At 38.6% G+C, this 27218-nt stretch overlaps 1 protein-coding gene and 1 long non-coding RNA gene across 5 annotated transcripts in view; both read left to right on the top strand.

The window, feature by feature from the left end:
- ANAPC10 (anaphase promoting complex subunit 10) overlaps nucleotides 1-27218 on the top strand; it is a 225128-nt gene that overhangs the window by 186755 nt on the left and 11155 nt on the right. The window lies entirely within an intron of this gene.
- LOC112825861 (uncharacterized) lies at nucleotides 10867-20834 on the top strand. Of its 3 annotated transcripts, XR_012377782.1 has the most exons (4): nucleotides 10878-11011; nucleotides 16522-16669; nucleotides 16909-17150; nucleotides 18993-20834. It is a non-coding gene; the product is annotated as an uncharacterized lncRNA (long non-coding RNA). The 3 variants fall into 3 exon arrangements; XR_003208803.2 differs by lacking the exon at nucleotides 18993-20834 and having other exon boundaries at nucleotides 10867-10948; nucleotides 16909-18021; XR_003208802.2 differs by lacking the exon at nucleotides 18993-20834 and having other exon boundaries at nucleotides 16909-18021.

The following is a 27218-nucleotide window of genomic DNA, read 5'->3' as shown; positions in this document are numbered from 1 at the left end:
ACCTTCTAACCTGTCTCCTTTACCTCCCATGCCATTGCCCGAATTCAGATGTCCATCATTTGTTTGCCTGTATGATTACCAGCTTGCACTGGTTTTTTCCTCCAGAGAAGCCATTCTCTTTTCTGCCACCAGAGACTTCTTCAAGATGCAGTTCTTCTTATGTTTTCTCCTTGCTCAAAACCTGTAGGGGTGGATCCCTACAGTTAAAACATTCAAATTTCCTAGCTTGGTATACAAGCCCTTCCCATCTTGACTTCAGTGTTCTCCAATTGTATCTTCCACACCTTACCCTTAACTATGTATCTCCCCCTCCAGCTGCACCTATTTGCTTTTCTTGAAATAAATCAGGCATTTTTAACATTTCTATGTTGTTGGACCTGCCATTCCACAGCCTGAAAGACTCTTTCTGTCTGTGGGGCTCCTTCTCACACTTGGAAAGAATAATTTCTTTGAGAAAGTCTCTGAATTCCTCAGGAGACTTAAAAGTTTCCTTCTCTGTTGCCGTACTGCCTGGCACATGCTTCCATTATTGGGTCCTATGCATTATATTGTAATTTTTTATAAGTGAGTCAGTATCTTCCATGACTGCACTGTATTAACCTTTGAGGAGGGGACCAACTCCTTGGAGAAACTGATGAAAACTATGAGCTCCACTTTCCCCACAGAAGAAAAGCGCCTGAGGATCCATGCCAGATATCACCTATCATTTCAGAAAAGTTAAGATTTCTTTAAATTCTTCAGTGGGTCCCCAAATTAAAAGATCTTGTCCAAGAAGATAAGTCCTTGAAGGGCAGAAATGCCCATTTTCCATCTCTTTATTATACCTAATAGGTAGTTTTATTGTTACCTATTACACCATAATACTGCCTGACAAACCACCTCAAAACTTAGTTGCTTAAAGCAATAGCTATTCGTTAGCATATAATTCCGGGAGTTGCCATCTTAGTCTGAGTTCAGTTGGGTGGCTCTTCTGCTCTTAGCTTGATCTCCACGAGCACGTGTTGTCAGCCACTGCTTCAGAGTTCTGTGAGCCATCATCTGGAGCATCTCAGCTGTCTTCCATGTGGACTGTCATCTAGCCTGGCCTTGTTCTATGGGGTAGTCAGAGTCCCAAGTGACATATATACAAATAGGCAAGACACACTATCACCTCTGCTACATTTTATTGGCCAAAGAAAGTCCCAGTGGTAGTCCACATGCAAAGGGTAGGAAAATAGACTCTACTCCCTGATGAGGTGAACTGCAAAGCCACATTGCAAACAGCTTATAGGCATAGGAAACAGGGCCATTTTTGCAAGTCATCTACTGTAGTAATATGTAATACAGTAGTATGCTCACAAAGTTGTTGAATTAAATTTATTGGAAATGGACCCCAAAGTACAGAGAAAACTCAGATAAGATGGAAGAAGTGAGGTAAGCCATTCTAAATAATGGGGATGAGGTAACTGTTTTTTTTTTTTTAGATTTTATTTATTTATTTCAGAGAGAGAGAGAGAGAGAGAGGGTGCAGGTGCAAGCATGAGCAAGGGGAAAGGGCAGAGGGAGAAGCAGAGTCCCTGCTGAGCAGGGAGAATGATGTGGGCCTCAATCCCAGGACCCTGGGATCATGACCTGAGTGGAATGCAGACACTTAACCCACTGAGCCACCCAGGCGCCCCAACTGTTTTTTGATATAAGCAAAAAGTTTTTCCCTCTGTGGTATGTTTATGTGAGAGGAGAGGTCAGATGATATAGAGTTTATTTATGTAATTATTTATTTACATGTGTCCCAGCACATTCTAAAACAGATTTGAGAACCTTATTTATGAAAGCAGAAGTATATTAAATATTATATAGGAAAATTGAATTATACAGTATTATTTCATTATTAAAGTGTTGTTCTTGACTGCAGATATATACTTCAAATTCTTTCATGGGCAACATTTAATACAAAGAAGAAAAAAGCTGCATAGTATTCCTATGAATAAATAAATTGATCTCCCTACTCTAAGGACGAATAATACCTAAATCATTTTGATGGATGAGAATTTATTTTGTGTCTTCTTGCCTTTACTATAAAGAAAAGACTTTTTCATATCCAATCTTGGTCTTCTGTATCAGTGTTTTTTAAACGAAGAATAATACATTTCTTCCTAACAGGTTTCCCAGAATTTTTAGAACAGTGTTCTCTAAATTTTATATCCATATCAGTGCTTGCTTTGGCAGCACGTATACTGAATTTTATATTCATATCACTAAAAACAATTTTATGTATGAACAAAATTATTTATGAATTATTTGCATATGCTATTTACTGATATGCACATTATAAAACATATAGAATAGAAATTAACATAGACTTAAATGAAATGGAAAATATTTTAAAAATTATTTTACTTGGTTTTATTTCTGGTACCAAAACCCCCTTTTTGCTGTCACTAGTGAAGTTTATGTGATTTAATATGCTTCATTATTTTTTCTAACTCATGTTTTAAAACTTTGTCATGTAGTGAATCCAAAATCTGACTCAGTTTCGAATTTTTGACTATCTTATCTTAAAAAGATGCTTCATAAATATTTTCAGATCCAAATGAAAAGAACTCATCATTGTCTAGGCTTACTAAATCATGATACTTATTTTCCTCCTATTTTTCAATTATGCAAAGACTTATTGAAATGTGGGTAAAAAAAATTTCATCCTTCTAACTGTCAATCAATTGTTCTTACAGGCTAAACTGGAAGTTACTATATTGTTATTGTTTTACTAATTGGATTCTAAATCATTAAAACTCTGATAAATTATTACATAGCTTAAATACTAGATTTTTAAGTATATTGTTCTGTTATAAAAATTTACATAGGGCTGCATTTGTATAATTATCTGCAACAACACATACAGTGATGGGAGTACTTTTAAGTATGTTTCAAAATGTTCTCACCATAGCTTGAATTCCTTTAAAGAACAGTTATTTTTTTTAGCTGTTGTAAAATATCATCCTTACTTTGGAAGCAGACTGTGTGTGTATGTGTTCTTTGCTCTTTAAAAAAAAAACAACAAACTTCTGAGTGGTAGAAAATATTTTCTTGGGTCTTCCATATCTCACAACAAAATACTGAAAAGACTGCTCTATATTTAAAACAATTTTAATTGTAATAAAATACACAATACAAAATTTACCATATTACCCATTTTTAAGTGTACAGTTCACTAGTGTTAAGTACATTCACATTGTTGTGCAACCAATCTCCAGAATTTTCATCTCGTAAAACTGAAACTCATAGTGATTAAATAACAGCTCCCCATTCCCCCTTTCCCCAGCCCCTGGCAACCCTGTTCTATCTCTGTCTCTATCAGTTTGACTACTCTAGGTATTCACGTAAATGAAATCATACAGTATTGTCTTTTTATGACTGGCTTATTTCACTTAGCATAATGTCCTCAAGGTTCATCTATGTTGTAGCATGTATCAGAATTTTCTTCCTTTTAAGGCTGAATGATATCCCAATGTGTGCATATAGTACATTTCATTTATTCATTCATCTGTCAATGGACACTTAGATTGCTTCCACCTTTCTGTTTTTGTGAATGATGCTGCTGTGAACGTGGGTGTACAGATAGCTCTTGAAGACACTGCTTTTGGGGCATCTGGGTGGCTCAGTCAGTTGAGCGTCCTGACTCTTGGTTTCAGCTCAGGTCATGATCTCCGAGTCCTGGGATCCAGCCCCATGTTGGGCTCCACACTCAGCAGGGAGTCAGCTTGGGATTCTCTTTCTCCCTCTGCCCCTCCTCCCCAAAATAAATAAATCTTTTAAAAAAAAGACACTGTTTTCAATCATCTTGGGTATATACTCATAAGTGGAATTTCTGGGTCATATGGTAACTCTATTTTTAATTTTTGAGGAACTGCCATATTGTTTTCCATAGTGGCTTCTCCATTTTATATTCCCACAAACAATGCACAAGGATTCTAATTTCTCCATAGCCTCCTCAACACTTATTGTCTGTTTTTTGATAGTAGCCATCCTAATGAGTATGAGATGGTTGACTCCTCTATATTTTAAAAGTCTAGTTTTTATAAAAGTAACCACATCCATGACATTTTATAGGATTTTCTTGCAGTAGCTTACCTATGAATGGTGGAACAAATACATTTCACTGTGCCACCTCAGTAAACTTATCCCAGAAACCTATTAAAACTTTTAAGTCAAACTGTCCCATCAGTGGCTACACTTACACAGTACAATTTTCTCTTAAAATATTGTTTTTTGCTAAATTTACTATTACACTTTAATGAAAACTCCATGAAGGTAAGAGTAGGTGCTTAATAAATATTGGTTGAATAACTGTTGAGAAGATACATTATATATATACACACAAATCATTGTATAGTGAAAAAGGATCTAGAAAGTACTATAAGCTGAGTTTGTAGAAACACCTGTACTTTCATTCATTTATAAATCAAACCCCAACATTACATAACATACTTTAATTCTTATTTCTTAAAACCGTAGCAATTTTTTCAATGTTGACAAAGGAATATACCTTGATTTGTTGCCAGATTGTTTCGCATATATTATCTTGCCATTTTAATACAGGGGAAAGAAAAAATGAGGAGACCTCAATACTATGTGGCTTTTTGTATTTTGTTATTAAATAAATCTCAAAAGAAGTTTCTATACATCTATCAACAAGGTTAAGAAAACTTTTCAAAATAATATATTGAGTATAGTATTACTTTAAACTGTAACATAAAATTATAGAAGTTTGTCTGCAGTTTATTTTACGGTTACATAATTTTTTTGCTAATTGTGATATGTTCATATTCTTATTAACAATGATATAGGAAGAGTGAGGTTCGTTATAAAAATGGATGTAAATATGCATTTTAAATAAACTTATTTTTTTTAATTTTTAATTTGCTTCTTTCCAGAACTAATTTCATAATTTTTTTAAGTGTATGTGCTTTTTTTTAAAACCTCACACTATGGCTGACAAAGAGGTAAAAATACAAGGCTTTAGCTCTGACACTTCCTTGTTATTGTCTTTGGCTTGGATTATTAGTATTATCTTCAATTGTGACTTCTTGGTAGGAATATTTTTAAGCCACCTGTTCATTTTGTGGGATTAAATTTCATTACAACAGTTAAATCTGCGTAAGGGGAACGTGTAGACCGTGACATATTGTGATAACTGAATGGCTGAGGGTGCCTGTGGTCGAGACTGCTGGCTGGTCCCCATGATCCATTTTCCTCTTCTTGGGCCCAGAACCAGGTTCTATTTCCTGGCCTCCTTTGTGGTTAGGTGCGGTTAGGAGACTAGGTTCTAGCCAATGGTGAGCCTAAATGATTCTTCTTCTAGGCTGGGCCTATAAAAAGCCTCCTAAGACTGATTCTCCATGTCCCATCCCATTCTTCTGCTGGAAGAAATTCAGATGGCCATGTTGCCCATGAGCAGAAGCTGGCGGAAGTGCCTGTATTACTTGGGCTCTCCTGCTGATATGACCACCAAAACTGTTACCTGAGCAAGAAATAAACTTGTATTGTGTTGAGCCATTACAAGTTTGGTCTAGTTATTGCTGCAGCCCATCCTACCTGAACTGATACAGCATCTGTCACACCCTTGGCGCTGTTGACCTCATCTTTCTTCCAGGAAGACTCATGGTCCACAGGTGGTATGTGATCATCTGTATCTGTACTGAGTGAGGATACCTGGTGTCATTCTTATTTTAACTATTAATGAGGCTCACTTTCTTTCTTATTGTTTAGATGAAGAGTCAATAGAAATAGAAGTTCTAATATTACTTCCTGCATTCTGAGATATGACTTCACTTAGCAAACTATTGCTTTAAGAAACTTGACTCTGCGGGTTTCACATTTCTTCGTTGGCTCAACTTTGTAATTGCTATACAGTGACAACGTAAGGAAGAGTTTGGTGTTGTCAGGAATGCATTATTCAGTAGGAAGAGGAAAAGAGATCTGATTCTCATCTGATGTCCTGACTATAGAAACAAAAGAGGCCTGAAAGGTGACTCTGATTTATTTTCCATTGTTCATGTGCCCTTCTATGGGATTTCCTGACTGCCCCTCTTTGTTCTATAATGTCGTCGGTTGTTAATTGGCCATGTGTGAAGAGTTTTGGTGTTGCTACCCTTTTATTTCTTATTTCTTTTTTTCTTTTTCTTTAGCAAGTGATGGGAAATGGAGCTACACTTGAGTTTCAATCCCATTTGGTGTGAGACTGGGCAACCTGATCCAACCCAGATCTGTCTCTCTCCCCAAGATTAGCTTTTGCTTGTGAAAGAATGTTGCTTCAGTTAGCCCTAACCCTGCCCTCCCACCCATGGAATAAATCACAAATGCAGAAGAGAGCTGCAATCCAGTTGACCCACTGCCATGAAATGGCTTCATCCGATTTTCCTGGCCCCTTCCCCGCCTGCCCATCTTCATCTTACATGAATTGGTATTAAACAAATGTATAACCACCCAAAGGAGACAGCACTTTTAGAATGAATAGGGCAGGCTGAATCTCAACACCCTGGTTGACAGAATTAAAACTGATGAGAAAGTAAAACATTACTTCAAATGTTTGCTTAAGGATCGGGAAGTTGGGCCCAGCCCCTTTGTATTGCCAAATGTTACATGGAGCATCGTAAAATCAAATTCTCACATCTTGTTGTCCTCCCATTAGATCACATTAAACTCTGGCAGCGAGGCCAGCCCGCCTTGGTGGTTTTCTGATTTGTGGTTTGCACTTGGCTCTCCTCACAGGCTTTAAAAATGATTTTATTTTGTGAACAGTCAGTGATAGTCAGACTCTAGAGTAAACTTGCCTGAGCCAACATTTGCAGTAATAACATTTCACATTATCAAGAGTTTCCTGACGGACTGCAAAGAATGAAAACAAAGAAGAGCTTTTCTGGTAGTGGTTGTTTTTCTTCAGACGCTGGTAACCTCCCGCGTGGAGAGGTTGTGAATTTAGGCTTTGAAGGGCTCCGCACAAACATCCACAGTTCCTTGCCTTTAAGGTGAAACTAGAGAACTGGAACAGATTTGAGTTTTCTCGTTCTCTGACTTGTTGAACATGTAACCGATTCTCCCTTTTTCTTTTCTTGGGTGGTTTTTCTGATTATCTCATTCAATCTTTTTGTGGCTTTTTGTGGTGTGGGAGGTGGTGGGCGGTGGGCTGGGGAAAGAGGTTGCCCTGGGCAAGGGAGGGAACGTGGAGTTTAGGCAAAACCATCTAAATATTCCAAATAAGGACTTTCTCAGTGTTCTTCACCAAAAAATATTCGTGCTACTTTTATAATGAAATGAAAAGCCATCTTCAGAATAAAGCAAACAACTGGTTTTCTAGATGATCTGATGATGATAGATAGTAATAATGAAAATGATGGTTATGGTTATAATGATTCATGAATGAAAAATAAATGAGCCTATGAAATTAAAAATGAATGTTAGGTACACATTACCTTGAAGTGTTTGAAGATTCATTTTTCGTATTCATTTTTTTATTGTTTACATTGTGGTAAAATGTATATAACATAAAATTTACCATTGTAACCATTTTTGAATGTATAGCTCAATGGGATTAAGTACGTTCATACGGTTGTGCAATCGTCACCACCATCTAGAATTCTTTTCATCTTGCAAAACCGAAACTCTGTACCCTAAACAATAACTCCTGTTCCCCCTTCTCCTCAGCCCCTGGCAGCCACCACTCTGCTCTCTGTTTCTATGAATTTGACTACTCTAATACCTCATATGAATCAGATCGTTGTGTCCTTTTGTGACTGCCTTATCTCACTTAGCTTATACTCAAAAGTCTTCAAGATTCATCCATGTTGTAGCATGTGTTAGAATTTCCCTCCTTTTAAAGGCTGAATAATATTCCATTCTCTATAAATACCATATTTTATTTATGTGTTCATCCATTGATAGATGCTTGGGCTTGCAGACTCAATTCTATCAATGGGGTTTGAATGGCAAGGGCTGATGTTTTGGAGAGAACTGAATAGTCATCCAAATTATATTGGTTTGAAATTCTTATAAGCCAAGCCAAATGGATAAAACTGTATCAATAAATTCACCAACATTTATTTACTGAATGTCATAAGTAACCTCTTCCTCTCTTTAAAAAAGAATTATAGTCTTTTATTATCACAAAGATATGTCATTTAAAAAAACTAGAAAATACAGAAAAGTATGAAGATGAGTATGAAGGACACTTGTAAAACTGTAGCCTTCTTAGCACTGTCAATATTTAAGTGAAAAATGATATCAATTGAAATAGAAGTACTGTCAATATGAGTATAGATAGAGATTTTGTACTTTTACAGAACCAGAAACATGTTCACATGCTTGCAAACTGCTTCTCTTTGTTCGCAATATATTGGAAACACGCATAAATATAGTTTTACTTGGTAGCTTTTACATGCTTTAAAATAGTGGACCTTCCTTCATAGGAACTCTCAGAATACTAATTTTTAAGGAAGGGAACATTTCTACTTAAAGTGACAAGAGAAGTCCAGAACTCATCACCTCAGGACCCATAGTTCCTTGGTAGTGGCTTTTGAAGCAACTCTCAGAAACTCTAAGACTCTGTTGTGCGTTGAACAATAACTGCAAAAGATGTTGAAATCCTAACCCCAGATACCTGTTGAGCGTGACCTTATCTGGAAATAGACTTTGCAGATGATCAAGTTAAGATGAAGCCATTAGGGTGGGCCCTAACCCAATATGACTGGTGTCCTTATGACAAAGGGATATTTGATCACAGAGACAGACATGCACACAGGGAGAACAGCACACAAAGATCAAGGCAGAGCTCAGGGTGATGCTTCTACAAGCCGAGGAACACCAAAGATTGGCAACAAACACAAGAAGCTAGGAGAGAAGCACGTAAGATATTTTCCCTCACAGCCCTCAGAAGGAACTCACCCTCTGGACACCTGGATCTAAGATTTCTAGTCTTTCTACAGAACTATGAGACAATCAATTTCTGTGGCTCTAAGCCACCCAGTTTTTGGTACTTTGCTAGGGTGGCCCTGGAAAACTAGTACAGACTTCCAGAAGCATAATTTGAAAACCACTACTTTCTACAATTATTTTATAAGCCCTCAGGGATTCCAGTGTATGGAAGTACATAATCTACTTAATCATTCCCTTATTAATGTACATGCAGAGTGAGAGTGTCCCAATATTTTAAAGAATGAAGCTTCGAATGTCCTTTGAAGTGAATCTTTGCATATCTGCACTGTTGTTTTCCTCAAAATAATTTGCCAGAGGAGGATTATTGGGCTAGGTGATAGGAATATTTGAAATTTTGATCCTTACTGCCAACGTGCTCTCTGGAAAGCTTGTAATAATTTATTCTCTCTTTGTAGTGTCCGGGACTGTATAAATTTCTCCACATCCCTAGTGGGTATTGTCATTCTTGCTTTCTAAAAATCTAGAGGTCACACACACACACACACACACACACTACACAGCCATAAAAAGGATGAGATCTTACCATTTGTGACAACGTGGACGGATCTAGGGGGTATTATGTTAAGTGAAATAAGTCAGACAGAGAAAGACAAACACCACATGATGTCAATCATTTGTGGAACCTAAAAAACAAAACAAGTGAATAAACAAACAAAAGGCAGAATCAGACCTATAAATACAGAGGACAAATTGATGGTTGCCAAAGGGGAGGGGGTGAGGGGGTGAGCGAAATGGGTAAAGGGGAATGGGAGATACTTCAGCTATGGAATGACTAGGTCATGGGAATAAGAGGCACAGCATAGGGAATATAGTCAATGGTATTGTAATAGTGTTGCATGGGGACAGTGGTAGTCAATGGTATTGTAATAGTGTTGCATGGGGACACGTGGTAGTCAATGGTATTGTAATAGTGTTGCATGGGGACACAAGGCAAATTTTCCTTTGCCTTTCTGCTGTGTCAGATCACCTGTTTCCTGGATCACATGTCTTCCTGTTTCCTGATTTGCTGCCTACACATGTGGTGAACATGGCGTAACGTGTAGAGTTGTTGAATCACTGTGTGTACACCTGAAACTAATGTAACATTTGTCAACTATACTCAAATTAAAAAACATAAGAAATTTAATTTAAATTTTTGTCAAAGCAATACATGCACGTAGATAAGTGAATGAGCTTACAACAAAGCCCAGCAGTCCTAGCTGCGTCCGTCTACCCCGGCCACCCTCAGTAGCTTCACTTTCAATTCTTACAGCTGTTTCTTCCAGTTTTCACATTTACATTTCTAAGTAATATGCTTAGGCTACTGCCTTTTTTATTTTTAAATTTCAGATATTACCTACTGACTTCCTATTATGGAAGAGAAGGAATTAGCTTTCTTGTATGAATGACCCCTCCCACCACCCTATTCTCCCAGACAGATTATATCACAATTTTGGTTAAATCAATATTCAGAGTTTACATTTATGACTATATATATTACTTGTAGGTGAGTCATATAGTATACTATAATCCGATTATTTTTCTTAAATAACTCTCCCTCCCCAGAGTTCATAGTTTACTCCGTTTCTTTCTTTGCTTAATTTTCTAGCTACTTATTACTAATTCATATGAAAACTCTGCCTGAAATCTACATCTCTTCTCATTATATCCTAACAGCGTTCTATCAGTTTCTGTCTCTGCTTTTCTTTTCTTTTTTATTGGAATTGTCCTGCCTGTGGCCACTCAGCCTCCTGCTCTTTACGTCCTAGATCTGCTGCACATTAATCTGCCTGGATTTTCTTTCGCTGTAGTTCTGGGGCTTTCCTTTGCCTTTCTGCTGTGTCAGATCACCTGTTTCCTGGATCACATGTCTTCCTGTTTCCTGATTTGCTGCCTTGTTCCACCAGAGTAGTTTCTGCTGAAGACTTATGAGTGTGGCAGAACTCTTCACTTTAATGGAAATGCTCTTTATGATTCATTGAAAACATCATGCAGGTTTCTGGTAATGTCTTCTATCAAGTTGCTTAAGAAAAACTTTTCTCATCAGGAATAATTGCTAATTTTGGTAAATGCCTTTTCACATGTCCTGACATACTCATACAACTTTTCTCTTTTAAGCTCTTATGGTAGTGAATTACACTAAAAGACAGACAGACACTAATGTTAAACTATCCTGGCATTTTTGTGAAAAAGACTAACTGGTTCATGATGTAATTCTCTTTGTAAAGGGTTGAGTTAAATTTCCTAATATATTATTTGGGATTTTTGCCTCTATTTAACTTTGGGTTTCTTGTTTTGTTTGTAGGTGGTTTTTCCCTTATTTTTATCTGGTTATGATTCAGTGTTATGCTGTATTTGTAGAATGAACTGAAAACTTTCCATCTCTTCCTATGTTCCTTAACAGTGTAAATAATACAAGGATTATCTGTTCTTTGAAGGTTTAGTACAATGTGCCCAGAAGATTATCTGGGCATTGTGCCCTTTTTAGCGTATTTATTTCCTCTATAGCTATTGTTTTTTTTCAGGATTTCATTTGCTTTTTGAGTCAATTTTCATTACTTAGTTTTTCCTACAAAATAATCTATTTTAACTAATTTTCAAATTTGTTTGACACACATTTGTATTTGATTTGCTTATAATTTTAAAAAAATGTTCCACATCTTTTTTTCTCAATTCTAATGTTGATTATTTAAGTTGTAGTCATCGTCTTTTTTTTTTTTCTTTTTTTACCATGGTCACATTTGACAGTCTGTTTATTTAATTGCTCTTTTTAAAGAACTCATCAAAAAATTAGATTTTCATTTGATTAATCATCCACTTATTTGTGTTTTCTACTTTTATGCTTAATAACTTATCTTTTAGTTTATTTGATTCTCCTTCTCTTCCCCCTCCTTCTTCTTCCTCTCTCTCTTTTTCTCCCTCGCTCTGTCTTGCTCTTTCTTTAGCTTCTTGAGTTGATACTTTGTTCCTATATTTTTAGGATTTTACCCTCCACCCCCAAAATGCAGATTCTGTTCAGTATTTGCATCATTTGGTAGATTCTGCAAGTGTATCAATGTAATTTATGCCAATATCCATATAAATATTTTTCTTAAGTCTATCTTTTCCTGTTTGTTTTCTGATATTAATATTAGTACTCAAGCATTAATTTTCTAGTATATCTTCCTAGTTCTTTATAGTAAATCTTTCTGCATCATTTTCCTTTTTTTTTTAAGATTTTATTTTTAAATAATCTCTACACCCAATGTGGGGCTTTAACTCACAACCCTGACATCAAGAGTCACATGTGCTACTGACTGAGCCAGCCAGATGCCCTTGATTCATTTTTCTTTTACAATATCTATTATAATCATCACATAGCTGGTTCCTGCCTCCTGTCTCTGCAGTCTGAGTTTTGCTGTCTTTTAATATTAAGATTAATGATGTTTGGATTTATTGTTTTCATTATATTTACCATGCATTTTTTTCTTTTTCTCTCTGATTTCCTGCCATAGTCTTCCAGCATCCAGTGTGGGTGATGAGAAAGTGAATACCAATCTGATTTTCATTTATTTGTAAACAACTCCTTATTCTAGTCTGGACATTTTTAGGATTTGTACTTTATGCTTGGAGTTCTGAAATTTCACCAAGATGTACTTAGGCATTTTTTCTTCATTACTTGAAACTTTTAAATCTGTGGATTCATTACTTTGGGTCATTTCCTTCTTTTATTTTTAAAGAATTACTTCCATTCTCTGTTTCTTCTGAAATTCCTAATAGACGTATGTTAGAACTCCTACATTTGTCCTCCATGTCTCCATTTCTCTACTCACATATTTCTGTGCCATAGGACTGTGTTTGAGGATAATCTTTCCTCTCAATCTTCCAGCTAAACTATTTGATATTCATTTATGTCCATTTCCCCTATTCAGTCTCTATATTGAATTCTTTAGAGCAATAAATTTGCTCTTAAATTTCCAATTATTTCTGGGTCTTTTTGGCTTTCGGCTCAGGGAGGCAAAGGTGCAACTTTCTTCGGTTGTCCCGAAGCCGGGTTCATCTGACACCAGCCACTTCTGCCATGCCGACTAAGTTTGACCCCAGCGAGATCAAAGTTGTGTGCCTGAGGTGCACCAGTGGCGAAGTCGGTGCCACATCTGCCCTGGCCCCGAAGATCGGCCTACTGGGTCTGTCTCCAATAAAGGTGGGTGATGACATCGCCAAGGCAACCGGTGATTGGAAGGGTCTAAGGATTACAGTGAAACTGACCATTCAGAACAGACAGGCCCAGAATGAAGTGGTACCTTTTGCTTCTGCCCTGATTATCAAAGCCCTCGAGGAACCACCAAGAGACAGAAAGAAGCAGAAAAACATTAAACACAGAGGAAATAGCACTTTTGATGAGATTGTCAATATTGCCCAACAGATGCGACACTGATCTTTAGCCAGAGAAATCTCTGGAACCATTAAAGAAATCCTGGGGACTGCCCAGTCTGTGGGCTGCAATGTTGTTGGCCGCCACTCTCATGACATTGTAGATGACATCAACAGTGGTGCGGTGGAATGCCCAGCTAGTCAACTACAAAGGAGAATGTTTCAATAAAGGATCATTTGACAACCAGTGGAAGCGAAAAATCTTTTTCCAATTATTTCTAAAATAATTTTAGATTATTTTTCATATCATACCTGTTTTGTTTTATGGATGTAATATTTTCAAATCTCCCTGAGAATGAATGAACGTATATATGTGTGTGTGTATGTCCTTATATATTCACACACACACACGCATTTAAAAAAAAAAGTTTCCTAATGTTTCCTCGAGGCAAGGCCTTTAGTATAGCATTTTCTTTATCTTCCCTAGTGAGAGAAAGTTCACGTTGCTGAGCCGCCCATCACTGCCATCTCTCTGCTGTCAAGGCCAGGGGGTTGCTATGCCCACTGTGCAGGCTCTAGGGCAGGTGGGAAAAGAGGCTGACCGAAGTTCACAGGACAGGCTTTCTCCTCCTGACGAGGTGGTCTTCTCCCCCGTGAGTGCCTCTCTCTCTCTGTCATTTTTGAAGAGTCCATGCACAGGTCTTTTCTCTAGACCTGCTCATCATCAGTCCTCTAAGTTTGTTCCTTTTCCATCCATGACCATCTGGCCAAACCACATTCTGTTGCCTATGGACTGCTATAGATCCACGCCTCTCTTGATCTCTCCTTTCGGGCAGTGTGGAGAACTGGATGCACAGCTTCAAGTTTTGCCCACTGAATATATTTCTCTTTCTGATTGTCCTCCTGCCGGGCTAGTAGTTCTGACTGGGGGTTTCATGTACAGCAGGTCAGTTTTAGCTGGTGCGGGCATATCTTGCCAAGCTACAAACTAGCCTGACATTTTTTTGTTCCTTCCGCAGCCATTGGTTATAGGGAACTAACTCCTCATAAAGCAAAGGCTGTTCGTTTGGGGAGAGGTTGCAGCATAGCAGGAGTGGGTGCCATGCGCATCTGAGTCACTCACTTCCATAATTTCAGTATCTGCTTGTACCCAGTGGCCTCTTCAATTCTGCAACTTTATAGTTCTGGTAGTTTGATTGGCAGTTCAGAGCTTATGGTCACTCCCTCTTCTAAGAGTGGGCATTTAGTCACTACTAGGACCCAGTAACAAGCCCGAGACTATTCCTCGAAATACTTACTTATTGCAGAGGGCGTATCTTGCTCCAGAAACTTGAGGATTGTCCTATCACGGCTTGCTGGAGGACTCGTGTTGTGGCTGCATCTTTAGCAGACATTTTAAATATGACTGGATATCCTGGGTCAGAAAGCCAGAGCTGCTTGAACTGCAGCCTGGACTAGTTGCAGAGCCTTGTCTTACTCTGGGCCCTACTCAAAACTGGCAGCTTTAACCTTTACTCAGTTCAGTAGATTATTGTTTTTAACAGCCCCCAATAAATGGCCTGCAGGTATCCATATAGTTTGACTCATAACTTTGTAGTCTCTTCGTACCCTGACCCTGACTCTGACTTGGCCATAAGATTTGTCTGGCCAATAGGATAATAGATAACTGGACTCACGAAGAGGTTGGAAGGGTCCTCACGTGTTTCCACTTCCTCCCCTGAGTCCTCCACTCAGTAAGCTGCTGGAGGATTTGAGACCATGTGGAGGAGGGCTGGATTCAAGATGCAGTGGCTTATCTTGCCTTTGAAGGCGCTATCAACTGACCTCAGAAGGCTGGACTCCTGAGAGCTTCCCTGAAATGACCTCCCAACTTCCCATCTTGTCAGTGGTGACCGCTGTGCAAACCTGGCTTCCATCCTCCTTTCTGCTCTCCAAATTTCACGAGAGTACATCTCCTCACCAGAATCGAAGTCATCTATGAAACCTTAGCTGCAACGGAGTCTTACAAATAGAATATTTAGCTTTCTAGATCGGGCCGATGGGGGCAGGATGTAGAATAGAAAGGGCTGTGAGCAGATACGCAGTAGAAAATACTGAATGCATTCATACCCTGCATCTGGAGAAAACACGGCTGGTTGAATCGACCTGTCCAGCGCCAGCCCTCACTTTTCTTTTTGTATCTCCTCTTCCCCAGCCAAACAGGACAACTGGAGAATCTGTGACCTGTTGTTTTCTGTACTCATCCCACCAAGCTGTTTCCTCTTTTCAGCCCTGCCAGTAGAAATCCTGTGGATCTGTCACTGCTGTCTCAAACACCATTTCCTCTAGTCAGACTTTCTGCTGGCCTCCAGAAAGAGATGCCTCCTCTCCCTTCTTTAAAATTCCTTCACCTTTGGGGCTACTGAGTGGCTCAGTCATTAAGCGTCTGCCTTCGGCTCAGGTCATGATCCCAGGGTCCTGGGATCGAGCCCCGCATGGGGCTCCCTGCTCAGCGGGAAGTCTGCTTCTCCCTCTCTCACTCCCCCTGCTTGTGTTCCCTTTCTCGCTGTGTCTCTCTCTCTGTCAAATAAAGAAATAAAATCTTTAAAATAAATAAATAAATAAATAAATAAATAAATAAAATTCCTTCACCTTTGGTACTTCTCTCATGATACTCCTCTTATTTTACCTGGCATTACTGTGCAATTTGTACATCTCTCCTCACCTTCTTCTGCAGGATGAAGACCTTGGGAATAGGGGTCATCGATTAATCATCTTTATAGCCCATGTAATACTAATAAAGTATTTTGACAATGGGTATTCTCAATAAATATTTGCTGATACAAATGGAAATACATCCACAAACACTCTGGCAGATATTGTGCTAAATACTGAAATGATTATGGATGATGCCCTTCAAGGATAGACTGCTGAAATTGGACAATAGCTTCGCCCTGTGCCTTCAAAGAGGACAAAATCTATAGTATTTTAAATGGGGCTACAGTTGGGAAGTTGGGTTCTCCCACAACCTACTGGGGCAAGATTCAATGGGAAAAGTGTGGGGAACTTACTGCCTTAGAGCTTATTTTTAATGAATAAGGTTTTGCTATAGGAAGTACTTGAACCATAATAAAGAGATAATAAAATAGTCACAAATTTGCTTTACTTCCTGGTCAATCTTAGCTTAAGCACAGTGAAAAAGAGCATGTTGACTATATTAGTTGTATTCTGTCTTCTCCGCAGTTTCTACGTACGTGCAATTTCCTGGTGCATGTGATTATCAAACTCCATGACAAGTAACTGCTGAAGTCCCTTCCCAGCTCCCCTTCCTTCTTCTGATGGAACAGGCTCCTGATTGATTTTTGACTCCAAATGGGCCATCTTTAATTAGGTTAGCAGTTGAGTTGACAGTCACAAAGTTTTTCCTCTGCCATGTTCTATTAATAGGGGGAAATGGGTAGAGAAGAAACCTCTTATGCCATATTCTATTTAGCTGCTGGTTGTGCTTTGGGAAATGGAGGAAGCCAAGAAGGAAAGGGAGAGGTACAGTCGGTGGTGACTTTGAATCCACCAGACTGTGGGCATATAAATTTCTTCACCCTATGCCTGAGCGAGACTGATGTTTTGCAGGCTCACAGAAGATGGTCTTCTCTATACGAAAACATGGATGTCAAGAGTTGTTTTCAGACATGAGCAATGACTGCCCTCTGTTGTTCCCAAATTAGGAAAATGGAGCTTCCAAAAGCTGGATGCCAGTGGAAAAATCAACAAATACAGCTGTCACTGAAGAAAGCAGTTCAATGAAATTTTATTTTACCCTTTGCCAACCTGAACTCACCAATGTGCAGGCGACATATGTTTAGAATTAGCAAGTAAGGTTTTTATCCTTCATTTCCCCATTTCCCATCCCCCACTCTTGAGGTTGCTTGTCCAAAATGGAACGAAGCTTCCGGGCTCCTTGGAGGTCACCCGTCTCCCAATACAGGTGCAGTGGAAACCTGTTTACTGAGCTCTCATTAGGTCTGGAGCTGTTTTACTTTCATAGCTCTCTGGAGGGCTAATGAGCTTTTAAGAAACACTTGCAGCAACTCCAGATTCTACACAGCAACCTAATTTTTCAGAGAATGTTTTCAAGAGTACCTTGTTGGGGGGCAAATTCCTTGCCCAGATAAATGGGATTGCGAATATGAGAGAAGTTAATCCAACATCCACATTCACTTCCTTTTTTTTTTTTTAACTGATATGCCCAAGCTCTAAAGCCTTCATTTCCTCTTCATTTGCAATGGTAAAGCCTCCTTGACCAGAAAAATAAATGTGCAGTTGGCAAGAGCTGAAAAGAGGTCTGCTTAAATGATTTTTAATTTATGTTAAAATGCTAAGAGCAGTTTTCCAGGTCCCTGTTGAATACCTCACAAAATTAAGTTTTTTGAAGCCTACCTTTAAAAAAAGAACTAAAAGAGTTCAAAACATTCCTTTTAATTTTAGCTGCCCCAACTATATCTTTTCTTCTTGCCCTACTGGGATCCAGCAGCTAGTTAGGGGTTTATACTTCGTTGGTCTTAGAGCTCTGGTCTGGAAGTCAGAGACCTGTCTTCTATCCTTGCCCCCAAAACAAAAAGTGGTGTTACCCTGAGCTTATCGAATGTACCTCTGTTTCTCTTCTTGTAAAATGAATAGTGACTTGATGTAAAGAATCATAACCATGTCTTTACAAAATATTTAGCATTTCTTGGTGTTTTTACATTTGCAACATATATTATCTCTTTTGATTGGTGTCTTCTTAGAAAGAAACTGCAAAATAGTTGACCATCTAAATTGTGAACTCTTGATACTGTTGATTGTTTGGCCTAATTTTTACACCAGGCTGACTTTCCATCTGCCACTCAACATGCATCTAAGTTAAAATTGTAACGGTATTTCTTTTCTTTTTTTTTTTTTTTAAGATTTTGTTTATTTATTTGAGAGAGAAAGAGACAGAGAGCACAAGCGGGCAGAGGGGCAGAGGGAGAGAGAGAAACAGACTCCCCGCTGAGCAGGGAGCCCAATGCAGGGCTCGATCCCAGCACCCTGGGATCATGACCTGAGCCAAAGGCAGACGCTCAACGACTGAGCGACCCAGGCACCCCAAAACAGTGCTATTTTAAAGAAAATTTATAAGATACCCTTTTTAAGATATCTTTTAAAATGATCTTTACAGTGGTACCACATCGTCACTTAGGATAATAGTCATTGATTATTCTTCTTCACTGAGGTAGTTAATCATCATGCATTTTTTCGTTTCTTTTTTTTAACTCATTTTTTAGTTTTTTAATTTAGGTTTTTGCCTATCACTGTGCTGAATTCCGTAGGAGATATTAAAGACATACAAAGTCTTGTCCTCATGGAATTTATAGTTTAGTTTAGGCCACATGATTAATGTGTGTGTAGGGGTGAGTATAACACAAATGATCAGGGTTAAATGAGACATGCTAATCCTAAATGCAAGCAGCTCGAAGAAAGGCAGCACAGAAATGTAAATGATCATGAACATTTAAGACTTTGGCTAGTAAGAGAGGAGAGAGAGGGTGTTTTCATATGCGGAAACAGATGAAAGACACAAGGGAGACTTCTAGCTTGATATTCAGCTCTCCCACAGGTATGTCCACCTAGATGGCTCAAATCTAAAAACCGAACCCAGCTGAACTTACCGTCTTCTCTCTCCTTTTGTGTTCCAGAATCAGCAGATGACACCTGTGCCCTCCCAGTCGCTTAGACTAGAAAACTGGGAGTCATCCTGAATTCCTCTCCCTTTCGTCCTACTTCAGTTCTGTCATTTTCTCTTCTGGGGCTGTCCTTCGAGGACTCCCAGGATGCCCATCGCCACAGAACTGAGGGCAGTTTAACACTGTCACTGACCCTGCTCCTCCGCCTCATTGTGATCTTCTCTTCCATTAGCTCCTCTTGAGAGGTGTATCCTTGTATTTCTCGTCTTGGCCTAATGTTTTCCAATCAGTGAATTGATTTAGACTGACGACCCAACTCTACTCAGACACTTCCCGGAGTTAAAGCTTCTTACTTAGTTTCTTCGTATCTTGATGAGGCAGTCCATCCCTGTCCATCCCAACTAGCTGGGGACCCCAGACTCTGGCTATGCTCTCAGCTTTCCTGACCGCGCTTGTCCATTCCTACTCCATCTACCTTGGTTTAGGTGTTCATAATCTTTTGCCTGGTATGGTAGGTTGAGTTAATATGTTCAGCAAATATTTGCTGCCCCCTTCCTCACCCTATGGGTAGAGAATCCTACTGTGTCCTCTAGACATGGAGGTTGGCCATGTGACTTTGGCTAGTGTAGTGTGGGCAGTAGGGATAGTGTGCTAGCTCTGAGCAGGGGCTTTAGGAGACATTACATATTCCTACCCACCTCCCCTGCACTCCTGTCATCCATCAATAGAAGAGCATGGCCCAGAGAAGCCATTGCTCCCTCATCCTGTGTCCCAAAATGAGAGACCCATGGAGCATACATGAGCTGCCATGTCTGGAGCCAAGCCACACGCAGCCCTGCACAGCCCAGCTGAATTAAAGCCAACCCACAGCTGACCAACAGACCCATGAGTAAAAAATAAATGCTTGTTGTTGTAAGATACAAAGGTTTTGGAGGAAACAAATTTTTGTTGTTATAAGCTGCTAAGATTTTGTTTTGTGTATTACTATGGTAAAACCTGACACATATGTCTGAGTTTCTGCAAAAACTTCCTACCTAATCTTCCAGTCTCCAGTCTTACCTTCCTCCCATCTATCCTTCACACTGGATTCAAAAAAAAATTCTTCAGTAGCTCCCCTGTGCCCCAGGATAAAAACCCAAGATGGAGTAAAAGGTTTACCTGCCCACCTTCACTTCCCACTATTCTTGATCTTGCATTTTAAGCACTAGTCATGCCTAAATAGCCAACATTCCTTTAATTTACTGTACTGTCTCTCGGTGTCTCTTTTGCAAATGCTGTCAATTCTGAGCCAAATATTTCTCCCAGACCCCCCCTCCCTCCAGCACCCCCCGTCCGGCCCTTTCACCTGCAAAACCCTTATGAGGTTAAAGTGTTGCCGCTGCTGGAAATCCTTCCCTGGCTTCCCTAAATTCTCAGAACAATTTGCACAATTCCATGATTGCACACTATGGTTTGAAATCGATTATTTTTCCACATCTCTTTCAGTTAGGTTGTGAACAATTTGCTGATAGGAAGTTTGTCTTTTCATCTTTTTACTCTCAGGACTTAGCATTGTTCCAGGCATATTTGAGATACTCAATAAATGAAACAATGAATGTTTAGTTGATTTTGAAGTCAATTCTGCTTAATGTCTTTCTCATCTGGTTGAAACATGTTCACTTAACACATACCATGAATTTGGATTAGCCCACGTCTGTCACCAAGGTGCTCCTTCCCAAACTATACCTGAAACATCGAGTGAATGCTCTCATGTAACCAATGACGAGGTCAAGAAATGAAACATTCCTGGCACCTTCCTTTTTCTGTTACCAGTCACTGTGGTCTCTTCCCAGATGTAAGCAGTGTTCCGACTTCTATCACCATAGATTTGTTCTGTGGAACATATAAATGGAATCATAACGTATGTGCTCTTTGTGTCTGGCTTCTTTTGTTCAACATTATAATTTGTGAGACTCATTCAAGTAATTGTGAACAGCAACATTTCATTTTCACTGCTGTATAGTGCCTCATGGTATAAATATAACACGATTTATTTATCCATCCTACTGTTAATAGATATTTAGGTTGTTTCCTAAATAAAAAAGATGCTGTGAACATTTTTGTTTGTGTCTTTTGGTGCATATACGATTTTCTCTTGAGTATAAATGTAGGAGTGGAATTTCTGGGCCACAAAGTATGTAAATGTTCACTTTCGGCAGATGCTTCTAGACTCTTCTCAAAAGTGTACAAATTTATGCTCTCATCAATGATGTGTGAGAGTTCCTCTTATCTTACATCCTCACTAACTCCTGATATTATCAATCTTTTTCATTTTAGTAATTCGGGTGGACATGCCATGGCTTTAATTTGCCCTTCCCTGACGGCTAATGACGTTGAACACTTTAAAAAATATGTTTACTTACCATTTGGATATCTACCGTGAAATCCCATTTTTCCATCAGGTTGTCTTTTATTTATTTATAAGAATTCTCTGAAATCAGATGCTAATATTTTGTAGAGTATGCTTTGCTTCTATCTTTCCAGGAGAGATTGGCTTATAATTTTCCTTTTTTGTAATATTCTTGTCACTCTTCCAAGTGAAGGTTATTTTGGTCTCATAAGATAAGTTGAAAAGTGTTCTTTCTTATTCTCTGGAAAAGTTTAATGTAAAAGTGCTGTTATATCTAATTTCACTTTAAGAGTCCATACACATAGTGCTTAAGCATATGAGCCTTGGAATCAGACTGCTGGAGGGGCATCTTGGTTTTGCCACGTTCTTAGTGTGACCTTGGGAGAGTTACATAACCTCTTTGTGCCTCAGCTCTCCCATTGATTAAATGGGAGGGATAAAAGTACCAGCTTCATAAAATCACTGTCAGGATCTGATGAGTTTTATAGGTAAGATTCCTCGTACCACGTCTGGCACATAGTAGGAATTTACTGATTATTAACTATTGTTATTACTTATCCCTCTAATCTGTGCTTTTCCTCATAGCACGTGTTTTGTAGAACCAGGAGCTGTATTCTCTTCGTGGTGTTGGTTTGACAGTAAGCCTCGCATGGGTTGAGGAAGTAGAGTAACAACTTTTAAAGGGGATGCCAAAATCAAATTCTTCTTCACACTTGGCCTTTTCTCAGGCATATTTTTTCCTCTCCTTTTGCTCTATTTTGTGAAATGTCAGGGAAGAGACCTCAGAAGCTTTCTGTGGAAATAGTACTCAGGGAAAGACACAGATCTCAGTCATGGTACTTTCTTGGGGTTTTGGCAATGTCCTAGGTGGGTGTAGGTCCACATGGCAAATATTCCAGTGGTTAGAGGGGAGTCAGGGCTTCTGATTTGCACTGCCTGGGTAACTGACCTCAGAGATCCTCAGTTTTTCTTTTTAACAAAAGGAAGCCCAGCCTTCCCAGGGTGTGGTTTGAATTCCTGATTTGGTGGTTGTTAGGGGCTCTGAAAATACTGTGCAGCTTTAAAGCAATGATCGAGTCATTACTATGCAAATCTTTCCCCCCCCCTTTCAGCCTTTGTGTCACTAAAATACCACTTAAGTGGGACGTCTGTTTTCATCTGGTTTATATCTGAGAATGAAGACACATGGCTCTCTGATTAACTCTGAAACCATTAACACCACACCTTCATCAGAAAAACCACAGAAATTAGGGTTCAATGGGTCCTTCTGTGATTTTCTCTAATCCGTTTCCAGCTTTACTGGATTCTCTCTCTGCTTGCCCTAAGTCTTCTCTCTGTCCGCTCTTCACTTTGGAATGAATTGCCCACCTGGACCTCCCAGACCTGCCCCCACCTCCACACACAGTCTTCCTGCGCACTTCCTGCCTGCAGGAGGCAGGCCCCGCTCCTCTCATCCTTCTTTCTGAGCAATGAGAAAACAGAAAGATGACAACCCCTGTGGCTTCCTATTGTTTGCAGGTGTCTGGTCTGAAGAGAGTCACTGCATTCTCTACTGCCAGAAAAATATTTGCCATTGAAAAACTAATTTTCATCATTCTGTGCTTCTGTTTAACCTCGGTGGTTTGAAATCCTACTCATTTTCTGTAACGTAGATCACACATTGCCTTATTGGCGGTGTTACTCGGATGTCAGGATGAGATGCTGGACTTTGCATCTTGTTTATACTCCTATTTCAGTATTCCTATCTGGAACAGACAGGAACCGCAGTTCAAAATCCTAGATGTGCAAGTATCAAGCAAAATTTTATTTTATTTTTTTATCTTTTTACAGTCCCATCATTGTTTCTCTTCCCCTCTTTCGGGGGCATCAGGTTTGAATGTGGCTGAGGGGCGCCTGGGCGGCTCAGTCGTTAAGCGTCTGCCTTCGGCTCAGGTCGTGATCCCAGGCTCCTGGGATCGAGCCCCGCGTCGGGCTCCCTGCTCCGCGGGAAGCCAGCTTCTCCCTCTCCCACTCCCCCTGCTCGCGCTCCCTCTCTCGCTGTGTCTCTCTCTGTCAAATAAACGAGTAAAATCTTAAAAAAAAAATTAGAAAATATTCAGTCAGTCGTCTTCAAATATTTTCTCTGCCTTTCCATGCCCCCATATTTTTACCTACCGATATTCTATTTATTGGCATATTAGCCCGCCTGATGTTGTCCTGCAGATCACCGAAGCTCTATTCATTTTTTTTTAAAAATCTTTTCATTATGTGTTATTTTTATGTTCACTAATCTTTTATTCTGTTAGTCCCATCCTTTGTATTTTTTTATCCCTAAAAATTCCATTTGGAAAATTTTTATGTCTTTTATTCTTCTCGTTATGTTCATTTTTTCCTTTAAATCTTTGAATATGGAATATTAATAACTGGCATTTTAAAATATTGTCTGAAAATTTTATCACGTTCACTGTTTCCTGTTCTCTTCTGTCAGTGGATTTTTCTATACAAGGTCATATGTGACATTCTTATGCTTCTTTAGATGCCTGATTATTTCTTATTTCTTATTGGAGTCCATATTCCTGATTTAGTTGTATTCCTTTAGAAAGTATTGTACTGTGTTCTAGCAAGCAGTAAATTATGCAGATCAGTTTAAACATTTTGATTCTTTTAAATTTTCCTAGGGTGGGTTTAGAGCAATCTTCACCCTACGGCTAGGTTAGCCCCACTATAGAGTCTGACCTTTCTGAAGTCTCTACTGAATGCTGTGCATATTATGACATTTTTCCACTCTGACTGGTGAACTGTTCTTAACCCCATTATGGGAATGGTTCACCCTCACTCCCAGCCTCCAGGGATTTTATTCAATGGCTGTGGAGATCATCACTCTGCCAAAAGAAGACCCCTTTGCAGATCTTTAGAGTTGTCTTTTTACAAGTTTTCTCATCTCTGGCACTCTTTCCATAAATTCTAGTCATTTTGCCTTCTCTGAACTCTAATTTCAGTCTTCTCAACTCAATGAGGATCCTGGGCTGTGTATAATTCTCTCCTTGAGCTGCCTAGAAACTGCCACTTGGCAGAAAGCCAAGAAAATCATAGGGCTCATCTTGTTCGCTTCACTCTTCTTGGGGATCACAGGCCAATGTTGCCTATTGTCCAATGTCTGAAAAGAGTTGGTTCATATATTTTGCCCAGTTTTCTAGTTATTCACGGGGAGGGGGGTAATTCTCCTAGCCCTTCCATGATATTTTGTTTTCTATTAACTACACTTAAAAATTACTTTATTTTTTCCTTCTTTTGGAACAATTTAGGTTTTTTTTTAGTTCTATAATTTTACTATATTGATTCGGAAAATGTCCATTCTTTGAATGGTTACTCTTGAATTTAGGGTTCTTTCAACAAGGATCTGTGGATCAGTGTTTCCAGACACACTTCACAAGTTGTGCACTGAGCAACTCTAGGGAGAGCCATTTACATATACATGCAATTGTGCAACATTACAGCTGGTATACAAGAACATCTTTACATATATGATCATATTTTTATTTTTTCTGTTGAATGATAATTTGTCTGAATATCGAATTTATGTTCAAAGTTAGATACCTTTAGATCTTTAAAGATATCACTCCATTTTAAGAACAGTCACCTATGTTGCTTTTGAAATGCCTGATATAAATTTGATTCTCCTTCTCTTCTAGATGGTTTGTTTTTCTGGTAGCATTTAGGATTTTCTAATTATCCTTCATGTTCTGGAATTTCAGTGCCAATACTCAAAGTAGAGACTTTTTTTTTTTTAAGATTTTATTTATTTGTTTGAGAGAGAAAGAATGAGAGATAGAGAGCACGAGAGGGAAGAGGGTCAGAGGGAGAAGCAGACTCCCCGCTGAGCAGGGAGCCCGATGCAGGACTCGATCCCAGGACTCCAGGATCATGACCTGAGCCGAAGGCAGTCGCTTAACCAACTGAGCCACCCAGGCACCCTCAAAGTATAGGCTTTAAAACATTTGTTCCTGCTTGGCAATCTTTTGGATTTTTCTATTTGAGGCCTCATGATATTCTTATGTTCTATGATCTAGAAAGTATGTTAAGGATAGAAAGCGTGTGTGCTTGTATGTTTGACACGGGGAAAAAAGATAATCAAAACCTCATCCTCCATTAAGTACATTGAATAGATATGCCTATAACTGGGCATAACTATTATTTCTTTTAGGTATATACTTAGAAGTGTATTGCTGAGTCGTGGAGTGGGTAGATATTTAGCTTTAGGAGATGCTGCCAAACAGTTTTCCAAAGGCGTTGCGCCAATTTACACTTCCACCAGCAATCCAGTTGCCCAACATTCTTGGCAACAATTGATATTGTCAGTCTTTTCAGTTTTTTTTCATTCTGCTGATGTGTAATGGTATCTGTTTTGTGGTTTAAAATGGCTTTCCCTGATGAGCAATGATTTCGGGTCCCTTCCCATACATTCATTGGTCATTTGTATGTCTTCTTTTATAACACATCTGTCATTACATTTACTCAATTTAAAAAAACTGTTTTTTAAACATATATTCTGTATGTGAGTCCTCCACTGGACTTTCGTGTTGTATTTATGTTCTCACACTCTGTGACCTGTCTTTTCATTCTCTTATTGGTGTCCTTTGATGAACATAAATTCTTAGGATTAATTAAATCCGATTTAACAATATTTTCTTTTATGGTTAGTGCCTTTGCATCTTGCTTAAGAAGATTTTTTTCTGCCTGAGGTCATGAAGATATTCTGTTTTTTTTAAAGTATTTTTTGTGCTTTTACCTTTTTATATTTATGTCCCTGATGACCTCAAATTAGTTTTTGTGTATGGTCTGAAGCAGGCATCAAGGTTCATTTATTTTTTCCATACAGGATATCTAATTGTTCTAATATCATTTACTAAAATTATCATTTTTTCATTACAGAATTTCAGTGGCAATTTTTTTGTATTCTATTGCATTTAGTCCATATTCTACAAATTTGTATATGTGTTAGTTTAAATATGATTCTTTTTTTCTATTCCATTGGTCCACTCTTGTAATTACTATGGCTTTATAATAGGTCTTGAAATCTGGTAGTATTATTTCTCCCAATTTCTCCTACTTCAACATTTGTCTTTCTAAGTTCCTAAATTACCATATAAATTTTAGACTCATTAGTCAATTTCCAAAACAAAAAAAAAATCATTGCCTGGGATTTAGTTTTGAATTTCATTAGATAAGTTTGAGGAGTATCAAATCTTAATAATCTTGAATTCTTCCAATCCCATTAACATGTTCCATGTCTCAATCTATTTAGGTCTTCTTTACTTTGTCTTTAATATTTTGCCGTTTTCAGTATATACTGGTCATATACATCTTTGGTTAGATTTATTTCTAGTTATTTTATTTTTTATGAGATTGTATACAGTATTTTTTTAAATTTCAGTTTCTTGTTGTTTTTTTATTAAGTCATTGAAATACAATTAATCTTTGTATATTGATTTTGACATTAGTGACATTCTAAATTCACTTATTAATTCTAATGGTTTGCAGATTATTTTGAATTTTTTATGTATATAGCTTTTTCTCTTTTCCAATCTTTTTACCTTTCCCTTCTTTTGGTGACTTCCCATAGAATGCTGAGAATATGTGATGGTGGTGCATGTTGTTGTTCTTAGACATTATTGGTTGTCACCACTGAGGGGGTGGTGCCACTGGCAAAATGGACAGACCATACTCCCACAACAAAGGATTATCCAGACCCAAATGACAATAACGCCTATTGAGAAATCTGGATGTAAAGGAAAGCAGATTAACATCTCATCAACCTCAGGGCATGGCTACTGATATTCATAACCTTGACCCTGAATCATTAGGACAAC

The sequence above is a fragment of the Callorhinus ursinus genome, unplaced genomic scaffold (assembly GCF_003265705.2).
Source record: "Callorhinus ursinus isolate GAN/ISIS: 27379988/994484 unplaced genomic scaffold, GSC_fseal_2.0 scaffold4, whole genome shotgun sequence".
NCBI lineage: Eukaryota > Metazoa > Chordata > Mammalia > Carnivora > Otariidae > Callorhinus > Callorhinus ursinus.
This window is presented reverse-complemented; position numbering and strand designations above follow the sequence as displayed.